Source organism: Artemia franciscana, chromosome 9 (genome assembly GCF_032884065.1).
Source record: "Artemia franciscana chromosome 9, ASM3288406v1, whole genome shotgun sequence".
NCBI lineage: Eukaryota > Metazoa > Arthropoda > Branchiopoda > Anostraca > Artemiidae > Artemia > Artemia franciscana.
The window spans coordinates 38,758,417-38,781,596 of record NC_088871.1 but is presented as its reverse complement, the minus strand read 5'-3'; the positions used below and the strand labels follow the sequence as shown (position 1 = coordinate 38,781,596).

The 23,180-nt window shown below is 36.3% G+C and overlaps 1 non-coding gene across 1 annotated transcript; it reads right to left on the bottom strand.

The window, feature by feature from the left end:
* Positions 1 to 14,471: 14,471 nt before the first annotated feature.
* Positions 14,472 to 14,577, bottom strand: LOC136031595 (U6 spliceosomal RNA). The gene has a single exon (XR_010618540.1). It is a non-coding gene; the product is annotated as a U6 spliceosomal RNA (small nuclear RNA).
* Between the last annotated feature and the right edge of the window lie 8,603 nt (positions 14,578 to 23,180).

Genomic DNA, 23,180 nt, shown 5'->3' with positions numbered 1-23,180 from the left:
AACTGATTGTTAAAATGCATTTTACCATTTTTTTGTGTGTAGACGAGTAGAAACATCCCCTTTGAACTGACTGTTACAACGAATTTTAGCTATTTTTTGTGGGCAGAAGAGTAAAAACATCCTGTTTGAACTGACTGTTACAACGAATTTTAGCAATTTTTTGCGGGCAGAAGAGTAGAAACATCCCGTTTGAACTGACTGTTACAATGCGTTTTAGCAGTTTTTTACGGGCAGACGAGTAGAAATGTCCAGTTTAAACTGAGTGTTACAATGTATTTTACATATTTTTCGCGGGTAGAAGAGTAGAAACATCCCGTTTGAACTGACTGTTGCAATGAATTTTAGCAATTTTTTGCGGGCAGACGAGTAGAAATCTCCAGTTTAAACGGGCTGTTACAATGCATTTTAGCAATTTTTTTGTGAGCAGACGAACTATGGACCTTTATTATGCCTTTAGCCAGTGAAAAAATGTCAGGGGAACTCCACTGGCAGAAATATTATTTTTCATACTTGAAGAAAAGTGGAGCCTACTTTAGTGATATTAACTTTACGGAACTCCTGTGAAAATCAATGGATTTTAGTTCCACTAAAAAAAACTGTTACACATTTAGTATATTTTTTCTATATTTAAGAAAGGAAGAAAAAAAAATTTGAATTTAACATCCTAGAACGCTTATTACTTCAATGTTAGTCATAAAATACTCCTACAAATACTTGTCATAAAAATTTTTTTTTCGGGAAAGAGTTCTGTGACTTTATTAGATTCTAAGCGAGAATATCGTGAAAAAGGGTCATGCTCTGAATTGGGATTTAATCCCCCATGTGTTACCATGTATATTTTTAAAATGACTAGATATAAGATTGAGAAATGTAAATTAGGCCTGGTAGATCTTTTTACGCTCTTAGAAAGTTGAGATATAACAAAGCCAATTTATTTCCAGTGAACAGAAGGTCGGAGAAAAATGTGAATGATTAGGCTAGTAAACTTTTGAAAATCTTTTTGATGTTCAAATTTTCAGACATAGGGCTTAGAATAAAAATACATCTTGATTTGTGCAGTTCTGACGTAATCAGTATTTCAATGAAGATGTGTGCATATACTTAAGTTGTATTTTTTTTTAGTGTTCTAAATGATTTGTGCTTCTGCCTCAAATGGGGAGGGGGAGTAATCTATTCTAGACTTTCTAATCCTTTAAATTTTGAAGAATACCTCAATCCAATTTTGATTGATATTTTCATTGAATAATATATTTTTTGGGGTATTTTCATCGAAAACACAACAATTTCCCCCCTAGGTTTAAAAAATATATTTTGCCCATGTCCCCCTACATGGGACAACGTTAATAGTTTTACGTTAACAGCTTTGTTACATGATATTCCTTCTTACAGGCCAGGAAGCCTCAGTGGGGTTTTGAGATTGCACTACTGAACAGTTCCTGTTATTTTTTGTTGTTGAAAATATATCTTATAATATACATATCTTGAATGTACCACCACGTGGCAGAACGTTCTCTGAAAAAGGTAATCTAAAACTATCCAAAACTTACTTACGCTAATAAATTCGATAGATAAATGTGAGTTAATGAACTCCATACATGTGGAATCAGTAGCGAAGTCGATTTTTTGTTCCGTTTATTGTTATCAAATTCTTTCTTTTTAAGTTTGGCTCTTGTCTTACAGTTCTTTACCCCGATTGTTTGCTGACTTTGCTTTTATTAGCCTGATCTTTCCCCATTAGCCTGATCTTTCTCCATTAGCCTGAGTGATCAAGTGCTTGCATGCTTTTAAGAGTCACTAGGGAATATGATCAAGTTTCAAGCTCTGATTAAGGGTTAACCTATAAATCAGCTTTGTCGTGATACAAATAGCGTAGATTAAATGGCTTTTAGGATCTCTGATCCTATGTCAGTGAGATCAGTGGTAACAATTCACAAAAATATGGGGTGTGGGGGCAAAATTTTCCAAAAACCAGGGGGACAATTTTTATTACTTTTTCAATGACAATAACCAAAACAAAGGAGATTTTTCAATAAAAGGTATTTATCTATATATAGGAGGGACAAAAAATCTAGGGGGATACCCCCTCCCCATTAGTGCCGCTGAGTGAGATCCACCTCAACAGCAAAACAGCATTAAAAGGAGCCGATTCTCTATTGAGTTATTTTACGAGCATTCTCTAAAGCGACCTTTTGTGAAAAACAAACAGATCACTATCAATTTCACAGATTTATAATGCAGCTGCATTACTTAAAAGGTTTCAAATGGCATTTTTTAAAATTAAATTTCGTTTTTTTTCACCCCTACAAACTAACCAAGATCTACTTGTTCAATGCATTTTCTTCTGTCTTGTTTCATTGGTTCTCAAAATATTTTTGAGCATTCTGTAAATATTTTCTAGAAAAAGAAAAGGCTGTTTTGCTACATTGTTATCCCAAATTTCCATTATTTGTGCTTTTTTTTAGGTTTATAACGTATTTACCTTGCCATTGCTTTGAAAATATTTCGCATAAAAATAAACTCCTTTTACTATAATGTCAGTTCATATGCTACGCAGGGTCAAACACACGTTGATTCTTGCGGGTCACTAAATGGGCATTTACTAGGCTTGTCTTATGCAGAACACAAAAATTCTACATAAATAACAGTTCAATAGGGAAAATCCTTTGATTTGACAGTGAAACACAAAAAAAAAAAACTCTGGATATTTCAGTCACATACAAAGTGGCTGTCTTCGGCAGATAAACGAAAAAACTGAAGACGGCCACTGTATATGTGACCGAAATATTCAGAGGTTTATTTTTGTATTTTCCCGATTGAACTTTTATTTATACGTCATGGAAAGGTCTTCGGTGAGGTTCGGTCTTCAAAAATACCTACAAAAATTCTAGCTTTATATTCATATAGCTGAAAGTCCGACAATGCTATTGGATCGATAGATAGATAGATACTTTATTCCGTAGTCAGAACAATGAAAAATATTTTGCAGAAAAAAAAACAAATTCATATTACAAGCAAATCGCAAATTTAAAATACATAAACAGTAACTAAAATCGATCCTATTTGTACGAGTTAATCTCTTATCTCTAAATATAACCACTGAATCAAATGGTATAGTTATTACATATTCACTTTATTCAAACTCTATTGCAGTTGGCCGTCCAAAATATGCAGTACAATCAATTAGGAAATGGCTAATACTACCAACAGCTCATCGCAGCACTAAGCCGTCTAAGGCCATTAGCCCTAGACAGTTGGCGAAAAAGGACAATCTTCGGCAACCTGTCATCCTTCATCTGCAGAGCTTGCCCCAGTCATTCCAACCTTTCCCTCATTATAGCCCTAAAAAGCGGGAATGAACCTCATTTTTTGTACAGCCTACTGTGTGAAATAAAGTCAGTCAGCCGGGTACCCAGAACAATCCGTAGGCCTTTCTCTGGAAAACATCTAGCAAATCTTCATCCATTTTCGGAGCACCCATGCTTCAGAGCTATATTTAACCACGATCATCATTGTAGCTTCCAATATTCTAATCTTGATTTGCAGACTTATCTTCCTATTCTTCCGAACTTTTTTCAACTGTGAAAAAAAACTCTAAGCCTTGGCTTTTCTATGTTAATATCTCCGCTGCTTCTGCCGTCTTTACTAATAATACTATCAAGGTAAGTGAAGCTGTCCACCTGATCAATCTTTTCTTACCCAACGTCACCTTTTCGTCTTCACTTATTCCTAGCCTTAGCGTTTTAGTCTTTTAACATTAATTTTCAAACTTATTCTATCACCATGAACTCGTAAAACGCTCACAATTTCACCTAGGATGCAGAAATCATCAACATAGTCTAAGTCCAGGAAAGTCTTACCTCCCTATTTGATTCCGTGTTCTTCCACTGCCTTTCCTATGCTTCTTAAGACAAGTCTATCAAAATGATCCACGTAAAGGGAGATAGAAAACAGCCCTGCTTAACCACTGGTTTAATACGAAACCAGCTACTAGCCGCATTTTCTATCATAACCGCAGCAGTGTTATTCTCATACGTAGCACTATTCACTTTAATTTATTTGTCTGGTATACCATGCAAGGGTAAGACCTTCGCTAAAGCTCTTCTATTAAACAATGAAACTGAGGGACTAAAGGTGTTTGATAACGCAGGAACTTCTCAGTTTTTAACCTAAGAGTGAAAATTTGGTCGACGCATCCTCTACCCTTTCTAAAACCGCAATGTTCTTCTCTTATAAATTTATCCACAGCATCTCTCAGTCTAAAAAGTATCATATTACTAAGTAATTTGCTGCCTACAGAGACTAGGCTAAAGCCTCAATACTCTATTCACTCTTATCACCTTTATTATACGGTAGTTAAGTTAGGGTTCCCCTAAAATCACTAGGTATTACCCTTTTTTCAAAAATCACATTCATAATCTTCAGCAACTTATTTCTAATCTCAGAGCCACCATATTTGAGAAAGTCATTTACCACATTATCAGCACTTGGGGTTTCATTATTTTTTAATCCCTTTTGCACTGTCGCTAATTCTCCCTCATGAAACAAATCTCCTTCATATCCAAGGTATCACAAACTTTTTCATTTTCCTCTATATCTTTTCCTGCAACTGTGTCCCGGTTTAGCACATTCTCAGAATGTTCCACCCATGTCTCTTTAACTCTTTCCTTGTCACTAATTGTGGCCCCGTTCCTATCTTCAACTGGGATAAGTCTGGATTGACTGCTCCCTCTCAATTTATTAACATGCCAGTAAGATATTTTACTATTATGCCGTCTAGTTGCATCTTCCAGATCCTCAGTAATTTTATTCATGGCCTTTACTTCACACCTCCTAGTTCATATTTTAACGGTTCATCGACTTTCTTTACATTCCTCTTGTTTTCATATGATCTATCACTCAGATATTTCTTGTACAAGCCCCTTCTCCTCTCTAATAAACATATAGCTAATATCCTTTTTCACTAATATCCCTAGCTGCTATCCTAACTTATTTTCCTAAGACACCATCAGCAACTTCACAAATTATTTTCTTAGAATTATTCCATCCATCTTCAACATTGTCAAATTTTACACTGTCATATTTGAACACATGTTTTGACAAGACAGCACAAGCACATAGAGAAATCAGATTTCCCGATCCTGTTTAGAAAATAAAGCAATCTGTCATGCCCTGAAATAAACTGAGTTAGTTTGTTATTGGGGTAGATTTTTTATGCAGAAACAAGGTCATCATTAATATTAAAAAAGGAAGCCAGCCAGGTACTTAGAGCATATTTGAACAAATCATACAATTTTGTATATAAAAACTCACTTACAGATTTAGGGACCATTTAAAAGAATAGAAGAACATTAAATTCACCAAAAGTAAGACACAAAAAATTTCCAATAATTTAGTTAGTATAAAAACTATGATATGCCAAGTAACTTCTTCCAAACAAATTAGGTCCCGACTCCCTAAGCCGATGTTGAGGTTGACCGTTGTTTGCGCATCTTAATATACTTAATTCTTAATTTTTTTTTCACCGTTGTAACAATATTATCAATTGCATCAATAGTATCTTTCCCACTACAGAAACGAAGCTGTAAGGACAAAATCCAACTATTTTCGTTAATAATCGCGTCCATTCTACTCGCAACTTCGCTTTCATATATTTCACCAAAATTTTACTGTAAGATAATTGGAGAATATTTGGGCAAGATTGCCTGCATCCTTTTTACCTTTTTAATTTACAAAAATTATTTCTGTAGTTTTTTAAACTTTCGGAAAGTTTGAAATTTTTAAGCAGCTATTCAATAACTTTACCATAACGAACATTTATAGTTTTAATTTCTACTAAATCTATAATTGCATCTAGGCCTGGTGTCCTTCATGGCTTTAAGCCTTTAATTACATACTTCATTTCATTCAAAGTGACCTCAGCGACACCTAATACACTATTAGTAAAAAAAAATCTGTGGTTTTATGCTCTACCTTCGCAATGGTGATTATTATACTTTACATGATCTACCTTCAAGAACCACTTATTTAGCAATACCTCCCTGGCTTCCGTCACGGAAATGACCTTGCTGCCATCATCTTTAGTTACATATAGTGGCCAAACAATGGCAGCATTGGATTTATAAATTTTGTAGATAGTTCTTCATGGATCGAAATTCACTTTGTCTGCATAGAAATTATTTCAGTTATTCTTGTTGGTTTTTAGAATACCCAATTTTTTTCATTTTTTAGCAATCCTTAGATGGATCACATTTTCGAGGGAATTACAGGATTTAAAACTTGACAAGGACAAAAAAAATGAAAGAGAAGCCTATTTTATTCTATGAATAGATAAGAAATAGAGTTGTTTTTACAGCGTTCTGTATTATTCATAATTTATAATATAGAGATAGGCCAGCGCTTTCTTGTCCACGCTATCTAATATCTACATTGATTATAAAAATAGATGTCGTTAAAAGAAAGCTCCACGGAATATCATAATCCACTCAATTCACCAAAAAATAAAAAATAAAACAGGAGTTTCTATTATTATTTGATCACCTACTTCTATAGGTCAAACTAAGACTGACCCTTACTTCCCCCAGTACTTTTCTTCACTGACTTGTGGGGGAAAGGCGACACCTTTATCCTTAAAATTAATTTCTGAGCTCTATGGTCGACAAAAGTAATTAATTTAAAAGTAACAAAAGTAATTTCAGAAGTAAAAGTAACAGAAGTAAAAATTAGCAAAAGTAACAGTGCTGTATTTTAGTTTTGCTAACCAAACAAAATAATTTTACGTGAATTATTTATAGAAAATTAATTCTTTAATATTGAATTAACAAAACAAAATTTGACTTCTTTCTTAGAAATTATATCAAATTACGTATTTTTCATATAACTGAAAAATTCTTATCAAACTCAACACAAAATATATCTAAGCCAATTTGAAAAATTCTTAAATATAAAGTCTTTATGTGACACAGTTAAAGTGGGACAGTATTCTACACAATCTTTCAATGCGGGAGTACAGAACTAACAGAAATAAGTAATAGATATAAAAGTAGCAGAATGTTGTATTTTTGTCTTGCTAACCAAGCAAAATTTTTCGTGAATTAATTATAGAATATTAAATCTTTAATATCGAATTCACAAAACAATATTTGACCTCTTTCTTAGAAATTATGACAAATTACATATTTTTCAAATAACAAAAAAATCCTTATCAAACCCAACAAAAAACATTTCTAAGCCAAATTGAAAAATTCGAATACATAAGGACTTTATGTGACATAGTTAAAGCGGGATAATATTCTAAACAATCTCCCAATGCGACCACGGTGAGCCAAAAGATGTTATATTACAAAAGTAAATTTCACTCAGGGAAAATAAAAAACCATGTTTTGTGTTCCTTTTACTGTCATTTTGACAGCAGCAACTTGGTCCAAAGACGCTTTTTCTTGAACATGAAAGATTTAATAAAAACGTTTGGATAAAGATATTTCAACTTTCTAATATTTCTAAGAATAATAAAAGGATACAATTATAATATATAAAAAACTTTAAAAAAAGACAAAACTTCCGAGGATTTCAAGAGCTAAATAAGACACTGGATAATGAATTGAACCAATGAAATGGACGTGGTGAATTTAAGATATGCTAAAAAAAAATCTTAAAAGAGAATTACCACATAAAAACTTTCGAGCCATCACAGCAGATTGTATACCATGTTTACACTGTTCATAAAATGAGATTTTAGATGTACAGAAAAAAATAAGCCTAAAAAATAATTTGAATACCATTTTTTTATGACTATTTCTAAAAGTGAGAGACTGAGATACAACACATTTTGGAACAAAGCTAACTTTGGAAAAAACCAGACTTCTTCAATATTTTTTTTTAACCCCTTATTACTCAAACCCATTGCCTCATCCTCTGCCAGTGTGTGATGTTGCATCTGTTTAATTCATTTCTTCCCCAGATATCATTCTTTCTCTGTATTATTCTTTTTTTTTCCTTAACTTTCATATTGTTGCTCCATCTGGGGTAGTACTATCGAATTTCTTCTGTGCTTGCTTCAAAAAGCCCAAAATAGGGCGGTGAAGGCTATTTTTCTGCTCCCTCGACTATACCCTTCTTCTGACCTATATAGCGATACTGGATTATCTACGCAGGATCGCATTATGAGTAAAAGTAATCTTTATTTAGCGCATTCTACTTTTCATGCTACACTTTCACCGTTTCTAAAACAGGCTTTTTTCGCGGGCAGGCTCAGGTTACTCTTCTTCTTTAAATAGTTATTCTTGCAGATTTAATTTACCTAAACGATTTACCGAAACAAAAACGCAGATTATATGTCTCTTGTTTATCAATCCATTCTACTATGGAACTCTATCCCTTCTGATAGCCCTCTATCCCTCTCCACGATGGCGGTTTCATTGCGGGTCTTTCCAGTCCACTAATTTTTCTCCCTCCTTTGTTTGTTTTCCCCCTTTTCTCTTTTCCTCTTATTTATCCTTTTTGTAGAATTCTATCCCAACTGATATGTCACTCTCCTCTTCTTTTTAAAATTATTTTCAGGAATCTTCCTAACTTTTAAAGTCCTTGTCTTTTTGTCTTTTCTTTTTTGTCTCATGTTCTAACGCCAACTTCGTATTTGCTGTTTCTCTGCTTTCTTGGGTTCTATTTATCGCTATTATTTCAATTATTACCAATTCTTTTCAGTTTTTGTTTTATTGTATTCTAGCCTTTATTCTCCTTTTTCTTTATTTTATATGCGTTGTTTGATTTAGGGTATTCTTTATGGTTCATTCGACAGTACTAAAAGGATTAAAAAATAATAAGGCTCCAGGTGCTGATAGTATGATTAATGAGTTTCTTAAATATGGTGGCTCTGAGGTTAGGAATAAGCTACTGAAGATTATGAACATGATTTTTGAAAAAGGGGAAGTACCCAATGATTTTAGGAAAACCTTAATTAAACCACTGTATAAGAAAGGTGACAAGAGTGAGTGTCGTAATTATCGAGGCATTCGTCTGGTCTCTGTAGGTAGCAAATTACTGAGTAATATGATACTTTTTAGACTGAGACATGCTGTAAACAAAGTTTTAAGGGAAGAACAATGCGGTTTTAGAAAAGGTAGAGGAAGTGTCGACCATGTTTTCACTCTTAGGTTAATAATTGAGAAGTCCCTTCGTTGTCAAACACCTTTGGTCCTTAGTTTTATCGATTATGAGCAAACTTTCGATTCTGTTGATAGAACAGCGTTAACAAAGGTCTTATCGTTAAATGGTATACCAGAAAAATACATTAAAGTGATTTGCGTTATGTACGAGAATAATACTGCTGCGGTTAAGGTAGGAAATGAGGTTAGCAACTGGTTTTGTATTAAATCAGGAGTTAAGCATTGTTGTGTTCTATCCCCTTTATATGGATCACTTTGATGGACTTCGTCTTAAGGAGCACAGGAAAGGCAATTGGAGACCATGGAATCAAATGGGGAGGAAGAACGCTCCTGGACTTAGATTATGCTGATGATTTAAGCATATTAGATGAAAGTGTGAGCAAAATGAATGAATTTTTAGAGGTTTTACGAGTTCAGGGTGCTAAAATAGGCTTGAAAATTAATGTTAAGAAGACTAAGTCACTAAGGCTAGGAATAAGTGAAGATGAACAGGTGACATTAGGTAACGAAAAGATTGATCAGGTTGGGAGCTTCAGTTACCTTGGTAGTATTATTAGTAAAGATGGTGGGAGCAGTGAAGATGTTAAAAGTAGAATAGCTAAAGCTCAGGGTGTTTTTTCACAGTTAAAAAAAGTTTGGAAGAATAGAAAGATAAGTCTACAAACCAAGATTAGAATATTGGAAGCTACAGTGATGACAGTGGTCAAATATGGCTCTGAAGCATGGACACTCTGAAAAGCAGATGAAAATTTACTAGATGTCTTCCAGAGAAATTGCCTACGGATTGTTCTGGTACCCGGCTGACTGACCGTATTTCAAACAGTAGGTTGTACGAAAAGTGTGGTTCAATCCCGCTTTCTGGGGCTATAATGAAAGAAAGGTTGAGATGGCTAGGCCACATTCTACGGATGAAGGATGACAGATTACCGAAGATTGTCCTTTTTGGCCAACCGTCTGGGGCTACACGGAAAGCAGGTCGTCCTTGTCTGGGTTGGGAGGATGTCATAAATAAAGATTTAAAGGAAATGGGAACTTCCTGGGAGGGTGTAAAGAGGGAGGCTTTGAATAGATTGGGCTGGAGGAGGAGCGTGCGTAGCTGTGTTGGCCTCAGGCGGCGTGGTGCTGCAGTAAGTTATTATTATTAGTAGTAGTAGTAGTTATATGGCCACCAACAAGCCAATATTCTTGGGTCAAATAACCATTTTACTTTTGTAACAGTGTTTTAGTATTAATGAAATGATTGATGATTAGATAATTTAAGAATTGAATCAGATATGAATCGAAGTAACTGATATAATGCTCTGTTCAAGAATGTAGGCTCAAAATCCCGTTTGACAATAAAACGTAGCACAGGGGCTCAGGGGCGCCCATAAGGAATGGGACAGGGGATGCCAGCTCCCCCCTGGCTGAATGACGCTGCCTTATGTTTTGATATCTCCTCTTTTGATATTTCTATCATACAACTAGACCCCGGCTCCGTGCCGATACTATAATTACTGTTCGTGCCGAACAGTAATTAATTTAAAAACTTTTCCATGAAATATGTTTTTTTTTTCAAAGAAAAGTAAAGAGCTAAGTTAAATCAAGAATAAGGAAAAACGTCTTTCCTTTGATATGAGGTTGTTGGTTCAAAGGTAGAACACAATTTTATTCAAATAAAATGAAATTTAAATACTAATGGCAAAATCCAATGTAAAAGTAACGTTTAGCCCTATCAACATTGTCCTACCTTTAACTTCAAGACTTGATCAGCCAATACCAGAAAATATTGACCAAGACCTGATTAACGTGACCCAATAATAGGGTACTTACTTGCCTTGCTACTTGTACTTGTCTCAGGACACTACCTCTTAAGTTCTCCTTGGCACCATGACGGTGGGAGCCAAGTTTCCAGTGGTAAAAATAAGGTTTGTAAACACCTCTAAAAGCCCAACTCGTTTGAAACGCATTGCTGATTAAAACAAAAAGTTATATTAGAAAATAGAATACACGTAATTTTGAAATACTTGACTAATTTCGTTTACTTAAGAATTAGATAGAGAAATATTCGTACTTCAAATGTTTGAAGAAAGAAAAACCAAAATGTAAACATAAATGTTTTCATAATAACTCCTTTTTATTAATATTATCACTTAATGCCATTAAAAGCTTAACATCGAAGAATAAGCCAAAACTTATAAGTAACCTTTCTTCAGTTGAAGATAATAGTACCTAACACCTTCACATCTGTGAGCCTGCGACGAGCTGTTCAGTTAACGATGATGATTAAATATACATCCTATTCTGTTTGCTAGCTTCAGGACGTGCCTCTCTTAAATTGTTCCTGTCTTCAAAAACGCTTCTCAATAATGGCGTAAGTTTGCAAAACCCTGGGGGGGGGCAGAGTTGGGGCCAATTCTCCAAAATCAAGTGAAAATGACAGTGGAAAATGAGCCATATAGTACCATAAAGGCATAGATATACAAGAGTAAACTGACCTGTTAATCTGGTTGCTCGAATTATGTAGACTTATCTTAGGTTTCATGAGATTTTTGTAGAAATTAAATTTCAGCTGGGAGGGGGGCAAACTGGGGTCTGGGGAGAGGCCCCCCTGTCTCATACGAAAATTGTGCCCCGGATTATCAGCCTCGCTGGTCATTATGTTACTGTAACAATTTCCTTTATCCCCAGCCCTTTGAGGCCAGGCACGTTTTTGCATAAGCAATAAAAGGATAAATTAGGAAATCACATTTACTACGATGAAACTTGTTGAAGCTGTTGACACACTTTTGATAGAACACTTCTAGTGGCAAATTTATTATTATTTTTTGGGGAGGATGAAGGGACTGCAAAGCAACGGATTATTTTTCGATTCAGAATTCAATCCTTTGATTTCCTTGTTACATAATACTACTCTATTACTGCGACGTATTGTACTACTGGTAAGGGTTAATGCATTGTTGCTGTTGCCACTTCGGGAGTTTCTGCTCTGAAGACTAATATGTAGCCTCAATATCAATAAGCTTGCCTTAATTACTCGAATGATGTTAGCTTCGGCAAAAGACTGAGGTAAACCAAGTATCTTATCGAATTTAGAGTTGGCATGTCTCCAACGTCCACAAGACCCAAGAACTATTGGGATGACCTCCACCGAGGATATTCCACCCAGTCCAGAGATATCTTTCGCGGTGAGTACGCCGTACTTGCGTGCCTTTTCTTCAGTCGCTCTCTTAAACACTAATGGGTAGTCATAAGACACCGTCACATCCACAACACAGGCAACGCCTTGCTTAACAATTACTAGATCCGGCTTAAGCCTTTGTGTGGCATGTGTCAGGTAGGTTTAATGCATATAGCTTAAGTTGCTTCCCTTCAAATGCTTGGTCAAAGAATTGACCACGGAATCTAGCCGCTTGACCCAGGCCCAATGGACGAACACACAGGATTGTAAGACATGCTGAATCGTTTCCTGCAACTGACATCCGTGCCTGGGCATATTCGTCAAAGGGTCGGAGTTGTACTGAGTCTTTCTGGTTGGGTATAACGGAGTTTGTAATAGAATCTTATGATTGTAGAGTCACCCCTTCAAAACTTATTCTGCCCTGGAAGCCAGAAGTTGGCGATTGGGTTTGCCTTGAAGGAATCCAACCCATGACCCTGCCCGGTCTAGGCAAATTCCCGCTGCCAATTTCGCACTTTAAATTTGTCGAATCGGCTTTAACTAGTGCAATAATCCACACATCTGTGGAGGTCCAAAGCTTGCACAACTGGCCTCCTAGGAATTTCACGACTTTCTCGAGGATACAAGACAGGCAAAGGCCCCCGTCCCTTGTCTTAGTGTATAGAAAGCTCGCGGCAGTCAATTTTGCTGTGAATGTAGAAAGAGCAAACTGCTCTTTCGTACGCCCTAGCCGATGGATGTTAAAATCAGTCACAGAAACGCTCTGGAATCAAGACGTCGGGGGGGGGGGGTCTTCCAGCATTGTCACCTCTCCATAATCAAGACACTCTTCTACCTCATCGGCCAGTTCTGAATTCTGTTGCGGGCTTGTTGGGTAACTCGTCAATTCTGTAACTTTTCTTTGGTAGGAATACAAGACGGGCCTTGCGATCGGCATCCCGACTCTTGAAGCTGTTAAATAACCTAAGGTACTTGGGCCGCTGGCAGGCTTTCTTTACCACCTCCACTGTCTTTTCAGGCACCAAAGGAGCTATGGTCTGCTTTGTGTTAATAAGTTTCCTGTGTCTATACACGATTTCTGCAACCTGATTCAACTCATCGTCACTCCAACGAGCTCGTTTAATTCCCGCAAAACGCTCATTAGGCTCCACTGGCTGCTCGTGTCGCATACGCTGACCCAGACCTGAGGCAGATGTGAAACTCCTGCCAGAGCCAAAAACAGTACACATTAACATTTGGCCCTCACCCACACTAACGCTGGCTTGGGTAGTGGGTCCCGACGTCCCGCCTGGACCTTAAACCGTCGTCCCAATGAAACCAGCTTGTCTTAATCTTAATTTGACAGATACTTTCTTTGACAAATATCTTTTTAATTCATTGAATAAAATGTTACGATCTTTTGGTTCCAAATAATCCTAAATTGACAAAAATGTATTTGTGTACCATCAAGACATTTTTATGAAATAGCTCAAATTTTTTCATGAATTCCTTGAAACTTTCATAATCAGTTTTTTTGTAAATAAAGGGCTTATTATTAATTCATTTGAATGCTACATAGATGACTCATTGATAACAAAGAGCTTGCCGTTGTGTAAGAATCAAGCAGACTTGTCATCCAAACTGTAGGAATACAGAAAAATAACATATCAAACACTTGGACATGTAACATAAATCTCAAGTCCGAAAGGTAAAAAGGCCTAAAAAGGTAAACAGGTAAAAAGGCGAAAGGTCAAAAACAAAATACGAAGTATTAATAGAAAAGTGAGTTAATACGTTTCGCCCCGGCTTCTCAACCTCGCAGGTCGTTATGTTACTGCAACAATACTGCAAACAATCTTTGAGGAATATTACTCATACTCCCTCACCCTCTTTGTACAGGTATGTTAGTGACTTGCGTTTATAGAAGCGAGGTATATGGAGGAAGGGTGAGTTTCGAGTTAAACAAAGGCTGTAAGGAAATAAATAAACTCTCTAAAACGCATCACGCTTGTCCCCTTCCTTCGAAAAGTTTCAGGAGCGCCCATACCCAAAGAATACAAATTTGAAAATTTTCGATAAAAGGTTCAATCCTTCACTATATCTCGTAAACAACATTTTAAAAAATAACATGTAGGAAAAAATAAACCCATCCCAAAATTAAAATTAGCACAAAAAATGTGGAACGCTTCACGATTTTGCGTGTCATCCTTGCGCAGGGGCCATGCTAATCTTCTATGTATCGTTCTAATTTTAGTATATGACCTCCCGAAGGAGGACAATATACAATATGAAAACTTCGTATTTTTACCTAGAAATAGCTGAAGATCTTATATACAGTGTGCATGCAGTAAAAGTTAATTTTCGTGCGAAACAGAAGAGGCAACAAAATTCTACAAAGAGAAAAACTAAACGTGTCATGATATAAACGTAAATACAATCATTATTACTTTCTTACTACAGCATGTTATTTTTCAAAAATAAAATACGAAGTATTAATAGAAAAGTGAGTTAATACGTTTCGCCCCGGCTTCTCAACCTCGCAGGTCGTTATGTTACTGCAACAATTTCCTTTATTCTCCAGCCCTTTGAGCTCAGGCACGCTTTTGCATAAACAATAAAAGAAGAAATTAAGAAATCACATTTACTGCAATGAAATTTGTTGAAATTGATAGTATTTTTACTTAATAGTTTATTTTACTGGTTTATGGACATTTTGACAACTTTACTACGTTTCCCTTCACTTTTTAACCACTATAGGATTTATTAATTCCAGCCACTTTTAGGTGTTTACACCATTTCAAGAAAGTTTAAACCAACACATGAAAATAACCATTATTTTCAATACGTGAATGGGAGTCAAAATCAACTATTCTTATCTATTAAATACTAAGCTCTAAATACTAAGGTTTACAATTAGTGGGTTACTATACTTTATGCTCTAATTGTAACAAATCCTATTTCTGAAGTTGTCACTGGTTGCTGTTTATTTAAGTCGTTTTGACACTTATAACCTTGTTATCCCGGCAGGGGGGTCAGTTTGGTGTTTTTATAAAAAAAATTGCTGGGGTATTTTTATAAGAACTAAATCTAAAATCTACTTCAAAACAATCTAAAATACTTACTAATATCATAGTTAAAGCATAACAATAAGCTTCCCCCCCCGCCAATGGTCAAATATATACCCTGAGTTGTATACACACAATGAATTTTCCATACGTGACTCTTTTCTTCAAATTTATATAACTGCAAACAAACAATACAACAGCAAATTCAGCGTGTACAAATTTCATTGCGTATAAACAATTTGGTGTGTATATTTGACCATAAGAGGGATGGGTAGAGTTTATAGGTATGCTTTTAAGAATGACATTAGCAAATGTTTGCAATGTTTTAAAGTAGTTTTCATTATTTTATAGAGTTTCTTCTGCGGGGTTGAAATGTAGAACTAATACTTTAAAAATATATTTTGTCCCCCCCCCCCTTCCACCTATATTTTTGTGAACTGGCATCCCTGCGACCCTTACCCTTTTCTCTATGAGAACTTCATTATTTTGAATGATTCTGAGAGCCATCTCTAATTTTATAAAAATAAAAGAAGCTAGGTAGTGAAATTGCTTGTTTTACAAAAGATGCTCCATGAATGGACAAAGTATTCTTGGTCCAACAATCCCAAAATGCCTTTAGCAGTAAGCGGTTTTGAATTAGCGGAACACTAGGGCGTATCCTTATGGTATGAGGATATTTGAGACGAGGATGAATGTTGTATTCTTCTGGCGACGGGATGCTAATTAGTTTTGTCTGTTGAATTTTTCCTTTGTTGTCGAGAACCTTTAAGGTCTTGCTAACGAAGTGGGCTGAAAAGGGCATTCCGTTGGCTATGGGAAAATAACCTTTACAACACTCTCAAACTGGGTTTTATAAATTCACCAGCCTGTCCCTTTTTTTTAAGGATAGCTGTTCACCGATAAGACTGACAGTGTCACACCAACTTGGAATAATGTAAGAATCTTAAAAGAGAAAAACTTTAACGCAATATTGGTCGACAACCGTAATGCCTTCTTTAATCATAGGCAAGGTGTTACGCAGTGTCAGTCGTAGGTGTACACAACTCATGCCTCTGACCGGACACGTACAAAGAAATCTTTTTATTGGGGGGGGGGGATATCCATATTTCAAGAGAAATAGGTGAGCATATAGGACATCTAAAGCCATGGGACGCCTGGGTGACCAAGGTCAGATTTACACCAACCCCGCAAATATCCTTGACTAGAAACCAAGTATCCTGTGTTTCTGAGTCAAATTAAGCGTTAGGTCTAATTCCTCTAAACTTTCTACTTATACGAGACTATTTAGTGTGTTACCACTTTGTCACAGATAAAAGAAAACTCGAAAATGAGGATCCACTCTCTCCCTCCCAGAAAAAAAAATTCAAAATGTAATATATAAGATTGTGCAGTAAAAACCCTCCATTTTTGTTAAAAAAAGAAACTGTCATTGTTAACCTAGCTCGACTTGAAATATAGTTTTTTTCATTCCGATATTTCTTTGGTAATCCCTCGTGGACCGGTTGGGTGATTTCTGGGAAACTCCGTTTTTAAGTTTACCTCATTTTCACATTGCCAGTTTTTGTCCACTATTTTTTTTTTTTTTAAATAAACTTCTTAAGATCTCAGGGTCATGTCCAGATTGCACAGGTATATCCCCCCAGGGGCGTTCGTGGCTTTGTTTAATCATGCAAAAGGCTTATATTGTAAAAGAGTCGTGTCGTACCAGTGCTGGTCTTAAAACCTTTTTGATTATAGATGCCTAAGTAAATATTGTTGGTTCCCCATTTGTTGAAGCCCCATCGAGACATGGCTCCCTTTAGCTGAAATAATCATAAATCATACCTTAGGGAACCAAAAAATGGTGTGGAGAAATAATAGCATTCTCTGCGATCACTCCCAGAAAAAATTCTGGCTTTTACACCCCCATCCCCAGCAAAAATACGAAATTTGAAATAGCGCCTTTGAATCAGGTATCTTAATTAAAAAACAAAATATTGAATTGTCATGCTAATTGCAAATTCAGAGCCACGAAGTCGGAGTATAGATTTACGGAAATAAACAAGATTATTTACTTGGGCAAAGCAAGCATGCTTATCATTGAACTCTCGATAACAATTTTAAATTATGCGCTTCGTCATTACTCTGCACTAACACAATTGAAAGTTGCAAATTTTCTCCCTCCCAGTAAATTATAGAACAATAGACTATTTCCCAAATTCCCACTTCCGTTCGAGTTTCCGAAAAGATAACGATAAGAAAATACTAATGTTAGAGAAACTGAGAAATTAAAAGGATCATTTTTACTATGAATATCCCCTCATCGCAACAATGTTGCCATATTGGATTATTTCCCGCCAGACTGGCTTATTTTGATGGTGACTGGCGAGTAAATTTTTGAGTTATGGTTGTTACTTGTTTAGACCAGCGTATACATAGAAATTATTATTAGTCGCTTGCTGGGGCAAAACGTTGTGTGGCTTATTTGGCTTATGTTTTCAAGGGATCTGGCTTATTTTTCAAAGGCTCTGGCTTGCGTTTTGTCCCGCCTTCTGGCAAAACCGCATCGTAAAATCTATTGAAGCTACAATTTATTATTTCAACATTCCTGACTTTCGAATATTAAAAATCGAAATTGTTACAGAATTACTGACTTCATTTTGAATGGATATCTGAATGTCCATACCAAAATGTGACAACACAGCATATACAGGGTGGTGAACGTGGCCGACAAGTTTCAATTGCGTTAAACACAAATATCATTATTTTAGACCATTTCCCTTGCGCACTGTCACTGCGTTCGTAAATTTGGATCTTGATCGACAAATGAGGGTTTTCATTGGCTATAAGTGACGCAATAAAGAAAGACATAAAATACCGCTAGTTGAAAGTTATGTCATGAAATCAATTTCACCCAATCAAAGAGCTTTGCATGACCCTTCTGATTCGAATTTGGCCCTTCTGTTACAGTTTTTATACACTCGGGGACCATTTTCACCACCCTGACCAATGAAATCAAGCATTAAGACAAGCTAATTACGTTTTTAATGTTTATCTACCATAGGAAAGAAGGGATTTGAGAAGATACAGGAAGAAGGGGTAATCTAAAGTTTCAAATGACAAACCCTTTCTTTCAGGAAGGAAGGGACGCTAATAATAAAAAAAAAAAAAAAAAAAAAGATAATCAAACAGTTCATGGTAACGAACTGTAGTAAGGAGCGACCTGGCTCAATAGTAACAAAACTCTAAAAAACGGAATTTTCATAACAAATCAAAGAATCTGTCAACAATTTAAATGACAAACCCTTTCTTTTCAGGAAGGAAGGTCCGCTAATAAAAAAAAAAAAAAAATAGATAATCAAACAGTTCATGGTAACGAATGTAGTAAGGAGCGACCTGGCTCAATAGGAATCAAAACTCTAAAAACAGAATTTTCATAACAATAGTTACATCAAAAGAATTGTATTTTAATGCTGATTTTAAATATATAAGTTTTAATAAGTTTAGACTTACCCATCAAAAGTAACAAGCCTGAACAAATTTGCCTTTTTCTAGAAAATAGGAGAAAACACCCCTTAAAAGTCACGCAGTCTTAACGAAAATCACACCATCAGAGTCAACGCATTACAGAACCCTACAATAGAAGTTTCAAGCTCCTATCTACAAAAATGTGGAGTTTTGCATTTGTTTTTGCCACAAGACAGATCACGGATGTGTGTTTATTTGTTTGTTCTTTTTTTTTCCACGGGTGATCACATCGACCCAGTGGTCCTAGAATGTTGCGTGAGGGCTCATTCTAACGGAAATTAAAAGTTCTAGTGCCCTTTTAAAGTGACCAAAAAATTGGAGGGCACGTAGACCCCCTCCCACGCACATCTTTCCCCAAAGTCACCGTATCAAAATTCTGAGATAGCCATTTTATTCAGAATAGTCGAAAAACCTAATAACTATATATTTGGAGACGACTTACTCCCCCACAGTCCCCGTGGGAGGGGCTGCAAGTTAAAAGCTTTGACCAATGTTTACACATCGTAATGGTTATTGGTACTGACGCTTTCAGGGGAATTTTTTGGTTGGGGGAGGGGTTTATTCGGGGGGAACTTTCAATGGAGGAATTGTCATGGGAGAAGAAAATTTTCATTAAGGGGGTGCAGGATTTCTTAGCTTTTTTTTAAAGAACAATGAAAAAATAAATATGAAAAAGTTTTTTCAACTGAAAGCAAGGAACAGCATTAAAACTTAAAGCGAACAGAAATTATGACGCATTTGAGGGATTCACCTACTCCTAATACCTTGCTCTTTACGCTAAAGTAATTTCATTAATTTCAACTATTTATTCACCGGCCTTTGTGAGTCAAGGGTCATTCTTAAGGAATTGGGACAAAATTCAAGCTTTAGTGTATGTAAAGAGCGAGGTATTGACGAGAAGTGAACCCCCTCATATACGCAATAAAAAGGTACGAATATAGAAGTTCGTTACAAAAGTTAACTCGTAAGTTACTTATATTTTTACTAATAAAAACGTTCGTAAAAAATTAAAAGTTCTAGTTGCCTTTTTAAATAGCCAAACAATCGGAGTGTAACTAGGCCTACTTCCCCGCTTCTTTTTTCTCAAAATCGTCCGATAAGAACTATGAGAAAGCCATTTAGCCATAAAAATAAATTAATATGCAAATTTCGTTTTAATTATATTCATATGCGAAGAGCCAAAATCAAAACTTGTTAATTCAAAAACGTTCAGAAATTAAATAAAAAGATAAGTTTTTTAACTAAAAGTCAGGGGAGATATTAAAACTTAAAACGAACAGAAATTACTCCGTATATGAAAGGAGCTGTTCTTTTTTCAAGAGAGTTCTGTTCTTTACGCTAATTTTTTTACTGATTTAAAAAGTAGAGTTGAGAGAAAGAGTCAAACTTTAGCGTGAAAAGCGGGGCGTTGAGGAGGGACAGTCCCTTTCATAAATGGAGTAATTTCTGTTCGTTTTAAGTTTAAATATCGCTCCTTACTTTCAGTTAAAAAAAAACTTTTTTTTATTTAATTTAAATAAGAAACCCTTCGACAAGGGAAGGTTTATTGTTTCGGGTGAGGCAGAGGTCAAAAATAAAAGTACCTTATAGAAGATATGGATGGGCATTGAAATATTTTGGTAGATGTAACAAGCAGACACGTGTAGTGGTGACTTTGCCTTTGCCCCATTTCCACCGAAATATCACAACTGAAAAGGAATTCCTCCCCTAGTTTTCATTATTTCTTTTTTCCAGGACGCGCCTATTTTTTGCGTTTGTTAAATTGCCATCCCCGCCGAAATGTTGGTCCCGAAATATATTGTATTCCTGAATGCTTACCGAGAATTTCATGCCGAGACAACTTTTTGGTTATTCAGCTTCAGCGATTTTAGACCTCTCCCCATACCCTAACAAATTGTCTTTGTACGTCATTGGTGTGAAGAAATACCGGAAAAGGCTGCTTAATTAAATCTAAATCCGTATGATTCATCTTTTTAAATCAAGAACATGAATGTGTGATAAAGCCCTAAATCAATCGGAAAAAAAATGCTTCCGGTCGAGATTCTTCGCATCTGATTTTGGGACAGGTCAGAAAGGCTAGCAGTGACAGAATCTATATAAATGGTTAGAGGGTAAATTTGATCTTTTTGCTATTCATGATTGCTATAATTTCAGGTAGAAGACGAGGAGCGCTCACTTCCAGGAATGACGTACAACAGGTGGCGCGTGCCAAGCGTCATGGAAGTGTGCCAAACGTAGCAGAACTGTGCGGCACCCGTGGTGTTCTTATATGCACACCAGGCGGTGGAAACTGGGAACCTCCTTGCTGGAAGATCAGGATAAGAATTATGGCTATGCATAATGAACCTGTATCAGTTAAGTGCCCATCAAGTGATGGGGGAAAGTAAACAGTGTCCCCTTAGAAAAGAAATCAAAAGCTACTTTTTTAAAAAAAGATGGCATCCCCCGCCTGGCTGATTGTCCCACTATACCCCACTGTAGCAACAACTAGAAAACTCCCCTCCCTCGTAACACTGACTAGCAAACCCATGGTCCCCAGCTACTGCTTATAAACAATATAAGGTAATCAGACAATTCGTGGTAATAAACTGGGCTCTTTCCGTTATTATATTTATGGGTCAGTATTTGCTAGTTTACTCATTGATTAAACTGCTTCAATTTACAGGTGTTAAGTTGAGACAAAAAAGTGACGTATGCCAAAAAGCATGGGAAATTCATAGTTTGAGCTTTATGTTTGCTTAATTAGGGGGGAGGGGGTAAAGTAAAGTGAAACACTTTTAGAAATGAAATAAGTAATCTTAAAAATCTTAAATACTTACTTATATCATTCCTAAAAACGCTATACTTTTACTTACCCCCAATCCTCCCATTCCTAAACGCACTATACTTTTATTTTACCCCCAATCCTTCCCCTAACCCTTATAAACAAATATATAGCCCATACTATATATTTATCATGCACTTTACCACGCGTCACTCTTTTGTTTCAACTTCATACCCGCAAACGACTAAAAAATATAATTTAAATAGTGGTCTAGGCATAACGGAAAAGATCCGTAAATTGTAATAAATAACAAACTATGCCAAAAGCAACCGAGGAAAAATTCCCCGCTGAAGCAAAATTGAGCAGTCACAGAGAAAGTATGACAAATAAAAATAACGAAGAAAAGAAGGAATTCTGGAATATTCTACCAATATCATATTTGTATTCTAATTCGTGGTTCGTGTTTCTTGGGATTGAGTTATCATAATAGTGTAAGATAAGGTTTAGCATAGGAGCTGTGGGGGATATCAACCCCGAGGACAAATCTATTAGATATTTAGAAGTTTTTGGACACAAAAGATATCTCGAAATTGGATTCGATATCATAAGGTTAAAGGAGGGGGGGGGGTAGCAGAAAAGGAACCAAGATATTCATTGCCTCCAGCAGCTACAGTTCTTTTAAAAAAGGGCACAAGAACTTTCAATTTTTAATGAGAAGATCCCCTCCTAAGTTTCTAAATAGCCTCTTTCATTTAAATTAGATGATATAAGTTTTTGGCATTTTTCTTGTCCCTTTTTTAGCTGCATTTTGAGGCAAAGCAATATTTCTTTATTTTATTTCTTGGTCGGGGTTCCCTTAGCCCAATGTTTCATTTGATTTTCAGGTCAATCGGAAAAATTCGACACTTATTTAGTCCCTTTTGTTAGAAGACGGACCATTTCCAAAGGAACCAACCCTTTAAACGCTTTTTTTGTCTCTTTAGCCCAAGGACTTATGGCTTATGGCCTCTCCTGAAGGCTTTACTGATTCTAGGTGGGAGCAAAGGTGGAAGCTAAGCTTGCAAATTGCCACGGCGGTGGTGGCGTTGCAAGCAAGGATGCTCCCCCTTCCGTCCCTAGGCAGTAGAGCAAACCCGCCAGCACACCTCATAGCGGTGAGAGGGTGTAAACGTCACCTAGCTTCACGCCAAGCGAAGTGACGGCCAACGTGCTCCGGGTGAACCGTAGGACTGGGGCCCCTGCGGTTAATCATACCCAAGAAACATCCAGAATTATGTTGAGTATGTTTAATATGAGAACGAATTTGGCTATAGCATTCCTGGCATTAAGCGATGCGTCGAGGCTGGCGACCTCGTCGAAAAGTGAGCTAGCTACCATACTATCAAGAAGACATGGCCTGAATATCGGCTGCTGGAACCTCTGTTCCATCAAATGTTCACTAACGCAAGCCTTCGTAGCTGAAGAATTTTATTTATATAACCTGGACATACTCTGTGTTTCAGAGACAAGATTAAATGGACAAACGACACTTGACCTAATAGCCC